This window comes from Benincasa hispida, chromosome 1 (assembly GCF_009727055.1).
Source record: "Benincasa hispida cultivar B227 chromosome 1, ASM972705v1, whole genome shotgun sequence".
Classification (NCBI taxonomy): Eukaryota; Viridiplantae; Streptophyta; class Magnoliopsida; order Cucurbitales; family Cucurbitaceae; genus Benincasa; species Benincasa hispida.
This window is the reverse complement of record NC_052349.1, coordinates 50664753-50672633: the sequence shown is the minus strand read 5'-3', so window position 1 is coordinate 50672633 and position 7881 is coordinate 50664753.

The window sequence follows — 7881 nt, the reverse complement described above, 5'->3', positions numbered from 1 at the left end:
CGTTCATTAGAGATACTCAGGAGGGTAGTCTAAGGATAGAATCTAGGCTTGAAAATGTCAGGTTAGAATCTAGGCTCGGGAGAGTCAGATTAGAAACGCATAATCAAGAGATAGGAGCTTAGCTATAAGCGTTTTTTGCTATTAACGCATCGCATGCATCCTAGAGATAGGTTATGATTGTATGCGGTCACCTTATCTTTGTGTGTATCTTGAATCATTGCATAGGCAAGAAGTAGAGACTTAGGAAGAAGCTCTATAGACATTATCACATTCATCGCATGCGTCCTAGAATTAGGTGCTACTGCATTTGCATTGGGAAATGATTTACTATCGCATGAGTGTAGCATGATCGCATAGTTTGAACAAATTCTTGGGAAACACTAGCTAAAGACCTTCTCAACCCGTTCCTTTGCATACTCAGTGTATCTGTCACATAATCAATCTTTTCTCAAATCCGTCACATATTTTTTATACTTCAAACAACAAACAAACCAACCATTAATTTATTTGTTACCGCAAAGTGTTCTTAAGAATTACCACCACATATCGTTTTCCTTAGTCCCTCAGTTCGACCCTGGACTTACCAGGAAACTTAGTAGGATTTATACTTGGATTCTGCCGAGAAAACTTGTTGCACAACGCATTTTCCATCACCGCAATTCCTTTCATTATTTCATCACGTAAAATAATGCATCAGTAACTTAAGCATGTATGTGGTGACATAGAAGTAGATCATCTCTTAAGTGATAACCAAAATGGTCTGTTATATATGGATATAGGAGGGAAACCTTATTCTAGTAACGTTACGGATGCGATCCACTTTGTAGAATAGTTACAAGTGTTGTGACTTGCTATAGATGGTTTGATCCGGATCATTCACGTGGGGACATACGAGCGAAGGCATCCTATACAAAGAGTTTGTATAAGACCTGACCATAAAGTGTCAATGTCTCGTTTTATAATGTCGTTCATGACAGAGACTTCACTTCACTAGGTTGACCATAGGTAACATGACCTCAATCCTAACTGAATCGAAAACTCCTGCCTTTGAAGGCGGTCCTTTGATTTGCATGGGTGCGAGTGGTCTAATCGTCAACTCAAACCTACCACTTTGGGGATTCTTCTGATTTGGGAGTTGAGAACTCAGCTACACAAGATGGAATTCACTTCTTCCCCAAAGCAGGGGTAAGTAGATAGATTTCTCCCTTAAGGGTTGATCCTGAGGCTTGAACGATGTGGCGCCACACACCTTCTCATGGCTCGAGAGATTTCCACACATAGTAGGACTATGTTCATTAGAGGGATCAGTGTTACTTAAGAAGTTAGATGTAACTACAGGGGCAAAACGGTAAATTAGCCTAGCTGTACTTACGATCATCTGTTAAGGGTTATCGTACTGTTGATTGTTTATATTCGATGGACAAAGAAATATATCTGTGGTAAGGAGAGTTCAGTTGTCTATCTTTAGTAGAATGCCTGGCAGTTAACGGATGGTGGATCTCGTGACTAAAGAGTTTAGTCAGCTATTCATGTACCGTTGGAGCTTCGAGCTATAGGTCCATAAGATCCCCTTGGTAGCTCAATGGATTCAAGTTAAGAATAAGTTTTTGGGTAAGTTTGAAATGTTCAAAGTGACAAGAGGGAGTTCGATTATATTTGATATGATTGACTTTATATATGAGATGCATTAATTTGAGGAAAATGGATATAAATATGATTTATATCTAATAGAGAAGAAAACACTATGGTTTATATGTGATATTAAACTATAGGTTAATGAATATGATATGATTATATTTATTTTTTAATTTGACAATTATAGAATAATTGTGCACGTTGTTTTCTCCGTAACCGTGTGTTAGTGGGATGTTTCAATTAGTTATTGTAACTGAAGAATAAAATGAAGTCGTTTTCATTTTGCAATGAATAATGGAATTTGCTCATGCATAATGTATAGTGCCCATCACTTAGCTAACCGAGAAACTATACGATAGCTTTAAGTTGTTACACGATAGTATACAAGCGCGCATCTTTCTAAACGATCGCCTACGTTTTACTAAATGATCATCTAACACTAAGAATATCTGTATTTGGAGTCGTCTCTTGGAGGGAGCGAGATTTCGGTGAAGAAAAGTTTTTCAATTGGTACGTATATTTGGTCTCTTGTTATTTATTGCTCAAAGCATGCCTGATGCATATATGTTCTGTGAGAATGTAAATGTGTTAATTATGTCACAATATATTTGGAACGATCCGCTTCCACTCAGAGGTACTCTTGTACAAGAGTTCCTTCAGTTTTTTCATAGTCTACCCTTTCTAGTTTCTTCATAGTCTACCCCCTCTCTTTGGGTAAACCCTTTTGCCACAAGTCTTGCTTTGTAGGTCTGTACCTTACCAGCTTGGTCTCGTTTTCTCTTGTAGATCCATTTACAGTCGATAGGTTTTTCCCCTTTAGGTTGATCTACAAGATCCCAGATAAAATTAAAATACATAGATTCCATTTCGAGGTCCATGACTTTAATCCATTGTTCTTTATCCACGTCATTCATTACTTGTTTAAAAGTCAATGGATCCTCTAAGCCATCATCAAGTATAATGACTTGAGTTTCAGTTAAACTCATGTACCGGTCAGGCTATTGCATAACGCTCCCATTATGACGAGGCATTCTCAACTCTTGAGAAGAATATGAAGTACCAGTTTCATCAACAACTCTTGTTGATGGACCTGCTATGTGAACAACTCTTGTTGATGTGTTTGTTGTTTCTCTGGAAATTTCATCTATTACTAGCTTACTGCGAGGTTGATGATTCTTTATGTGGTCTTCCTCTAGGAAAGTTGCATTTATCGATACAAATACCTTGTCTTCCTGAGGATCATAAAAGAAACCTCCTTTCATTTATTATTGGTAGCCTACAAATAGGAATACTTTTGAATGGCGTTCCAACTTTTTAAGATTTTGCACCACCACATGTGCTGGGCAACCCCAAATTCTGAAGTGACGTAAATTTCCTTTACATCCTCTCCAGAGCTCATAAGGTGTTTTAGAAATACTTTTCGAGGGAAGCATGCTCAAAATATATACTGCAGTCTGAACTGCATAACCCCAAAAAGAACTTGGTAACTGAGCATAACTTATCATGGAACGAACTATGTCCAACAAGGTTCTATTTCTCCTTTCTATCACACCATTTTGCCAAGGTGTGCCAAGGGCTGTGAGTTGAGACTGGATTTCATGTTCTATCAAATAGTTTTGGAATTTTAAATCCATATACTCACCATCTTGATCCGATCAAAGTGCTTTAATCTTTTTACCTAATTGGTTTTCAACCTCAGCCTTATATTTTTTAAACTTTTCAAATGTTTTAGAATTTCGGTGCATCAGGTAAATATGCCCATACCTAGAATAGTCATCAACGAAGCTGATGAAATATTCATACCCTCCTCTGGCTCTAACATTCATAGGACCAGAAAGGTCTGAATGTACCAGTTCCAATGGTTCTTCGGCTCTAAGACATTTTCTAGAAAAAGATGTTTTAGTCATTTTACCCTTAAGACAAGATTCACAAGGTGGTAATGAACTGTCATCTAACTTATTTAGATGACCGTTCTTAACCAGTTTCTCAATCCTGTTAAGGTTTATGTGACCCAGTCTCAAGTGCCAAAGATAGGCATTTGGATAAACTTTCCTTTTCTTATGAGTCTTAGCAGTTTTAAACATCTCTATGTTCAAAATGGCTCTAACCTCAGTCGGTTTTAACAAATACAAGTTATTTTCTAATTTTGCAGAACAAATTCAGTTATTTTTGTATTGATGAACACTTCATCGTTTTCGAAAGAAACTTTATAAGTTTTTTCTTGCAAACAAGAGATAGATATTAGATTCCTTTTCATAGAAGGATTGTAATAAGCATTTTTCAGATAAATGTACTTTTCTCCTATAAATAACTTCATATCTCCCACTGCTTTAGGTGAAACAACCTCCCCGGTCCCTACCTTAAAAATTGTCTCGCCTTCTGTTAACTTTCTCCAGGAACTTGTTTCTTGTGAGAAAGTACAAACATGATTAGCCGCACCTGAATCTTATCCAGGTTTTATCGTTTTCCACTAATCATGCTTCGATAACAAGTAAATCATATTTATCTTATTGTTCGAACTTTGAATTCTCATCTATATTATTCAAAATTTTAGATGAGTTGGGAGATAAAGGACAATTCTCTGTTAAAACTCTTTTGGTGTTATTAACTGCTAGTAATTTGTTTGTTGATTCGGTTTTACTGTTATCTAATTCGAAAGTGAGTATTCTAGAAGAATTCAACATGCTAAAAAATTTAAACAAATTCTAATTAGCAAATTGCAAGTAAATCCAAAATCAAGTTTTAGCAAAATAAGTAATAATGTACTCATAACCATTATTTATTTGCAACGATACTATAGTAATTCAGAATACGTGCTACCGAGGGGCAGTCAGATACTCCTTCACTAAAGCAAACAATTTTGACCAACACTATCTCCAGAATAACTCTTTCCTATAGTCGTTTAGCTACCGTTTTTGGTTAGAAATTACTAACACTTTAGTAATTCTGTAAGTGTAACCCTCTATTTTTCAGACGTTAAATATCGGCCCCAACTATGCTACCGAAATGGAGAGTCAAGGTTAGGAATGGACCTAAGAAATCCTATCCATTTCTGGAGTTTGAGTTGTTTCGATATATGTTACAACCCTCCGTGGGGATAGCCATCGTTAAATGACTAGCAAGGGCCGCCTAAAGCAAACCAGCAGGCGCAACACAGGAATCTCACGGGCCAAACTAATGAAAGAGACCACAAGGTATGTTGAACATATCCTTCACCCACTACCATGAACTACTTTCCCTGTTCACCTTGTTATTGATTCATACAAATACTTTTCGAATGGAGCAGTCAAGGTACAATTGACACGAAGTACCGCTTAAATCTCGATTATGAACTCTTAAGGACGCGAGAGCTAAAAAATAATGTATCGTATATGTTATTAATCTCCCACTAAAGTGTTCTCGTAATTTCATCATATAAGTTATTAAACTCCCACTGAAGTGTTCTACTATTTGGGTAAATTTATACTTAGGTTCATTTTGGCTAAATAAACTACCCTATGTCTATGTGGTTTATCCAAGTATAACGTTTATAAATGGATTTTAAACCTATGATATCTGGGTGATAAACATTTTATTACCTCACTCCGCTCACGTATGCTTATAAAACCGGTTAACAACACTCAATTATTCAGCCATAATCCCCCAGGTAGCAGGTGTTCTGTAGACCGTCAACTTAAGTACACCCAGCCTTAGACAGAGTTATCTACCGGTTGAGTTTGTAACCAGGTTTTACAAGATGTCGACCTATTTTAACTTATTAAAACGGGTGATTAACTTATGTGAGTATGCACCTTATCTTCATTATAGATTTTAATGTCTAACTCAATTTTATAACAACTTATAAAAATTAGACATGCTCTTACATCCACAACATGCATCAAAGACATTCAAATGTAAGATAACAACTATTTTAAATAACAGAAACCCTAAACATACATTCTATACATTATAACAGATTATAACATATATATAATGCATGTAACATGCTTCCTACGGTGGGTTTTTAAATCTAAATGGCATACAATATGTGTAGACATGTTTAAAGTTAAATACAATATACATCATATGCATAATTATTTTAAAAAAATACTGGTATGGTTCAACTTTGGCATCAAAGGCAAGCATAATAAATAAATTATTACAAAATCGGTCCAGAACCAGCTTAAAAAAAGTGTAGAATATCTCGAACCGACCCAAACAACTTAAATCGAATGTGAACCACCTGAACCAGACCAATTAAAACACTTTTGAAAGTGAACCGGGTCAAGTTTGAAGAAAACCGGTCAAATTGGTAATTCTTCGATGGTCCTCGCTCAGTCAATAGGTCAAACTTGTCAAATCGGTTCAAGATCTCGCTGCTGGACCAAAATCACGCTGGGTTGAACAGGATCTCACTTGAAAGCTTGAAATCTTACTGGAACTCGATATCTTGCTCAACACTCGATCAGAATCTCACTCATAAGGGAAACCTCGCTCGAAGCTTGAACAAAATCTTGCTTGAAGCTTGAACAAAATCTTGCTCATGGTGAAATCTCACTCGAAAATTCCATCAAAATCTCACTTGAAACTTGATCAAATCTCGCTGGAAATATGAGCAGCATTGCAAAGCTCAAGGGCAGTGTTGCAATGCTACCTAGGAAGAAGCTTACGATCTGGAAACTATAGCTCGACCTTCTTCACTTCTTTCTTCAATTATAACTTAATTTCAACTTAGACTCCAAATAAATTGACTCTTGTGCACACAAACAAGCTCATCAAATAAGAGCCAATAACAAATTTAACTTGAAAATCAAAGAGAAATCTAATGCCAAAGCTGAAAAACATCCATATCAATCCATGAACATGCAATATCATAAATTCACCCACCAAAACTAAAATTAACATTAATTGAGTGTTTAAATCACGCTCCGATACCAATTGATGGAATGCACAAGCATGCAATGAAAGCAAACAAAATCAATAAGCACTCAATTACATTTAATTTGAGTTCTAAAGTATGTTATCTCATAAATTCAAAAGAGGGTTTCAAGAAGAAAATACCTTTGACAATTTCTCCCAAATCCAAGCTGCTCATAACTCCAAATCAGCTCCAAGTAGACAGTGAACCACCAAGAGATCTTCTCTACTATTCTTAGCCTTGAATTTGAGTGGTGGAATTCGAATTTTAGTAAATTTGGTGAAGGATAATAAGGGTTCTTATGAGGAAGAAGATGAAGTAGCAGAAACTCTTTTCAGCTTAAGAACCACACACTTTCTTCTTCATTAAAACTGAGAGTTTTATATTTCTTCAGCATGCAAGTATTCCTCAACCATCAAATGGCTAGAACCTACTTCTTAATTCAAGTGGGATTTGTGTATGCTTATAGGAAGAATACCTCCTAGTCAAGGTGTTTTGGGGGAAAAACCCATATAATCTAGTTTCTCCAATTTTTCATTTCAATAATCCATTAATTCAAAAATTAATCAAAAATTGATTTAATCAATTCATAATTAATCAAATATCAAAATTCAATTTCTTAAATTGAATTTAAAATTGGAAATTAACTTGAATTTTAATTAATTAAACATAATTAATTAATTAATTAATTTAATATGAAATATTAAATTAATCACACATTAAATTTAAACATGAATCTAATTCATGTAATTGATATTTAAATCAATATTTAAATATAATAAACTCTCCAATTTCGTTTAATTTCAATAAATTAAATGTTAAATAATTATATTAAATATAATTTATACAAATCCTAATTTGAATTGAACTTATCCAAATTCAAACCCTAATTTCAATTTGATCATTTCAAATTGATATCATTCCAAATTCACTCAATTTAATAATTCAAGATGTTCATGTTTTACGAGCTAGTAGAAGGACCTTATGAATCTACAGATAATGAGCTCCAACGATTAAGATTAATTGGCTAAAACTCTTTAGACCAAATTAATCAGTATTCGTTAACTATCAAGTCACACCACTATAGCTCGATAGTTGTACTCTCCTCACTGTAGATATATTTGTGTCTATGTGATTTAACCATAACTAGTAAGTTGACCCTTCACAGGTTGTTTGTAATAATGGTTCGGTCAATATGTTGTTTTACCCCCGATATTACGTCTTGTTCCTTAAGTTCCTACTGATTCTCTAATGAACAATTGATTTATGATCCAATCACTAAAATAGATCCCTTTTAGCCCATTAAAAGGGTGGGGTCCCTTGTTCAAGACCTGAATTTAGTACTTAAG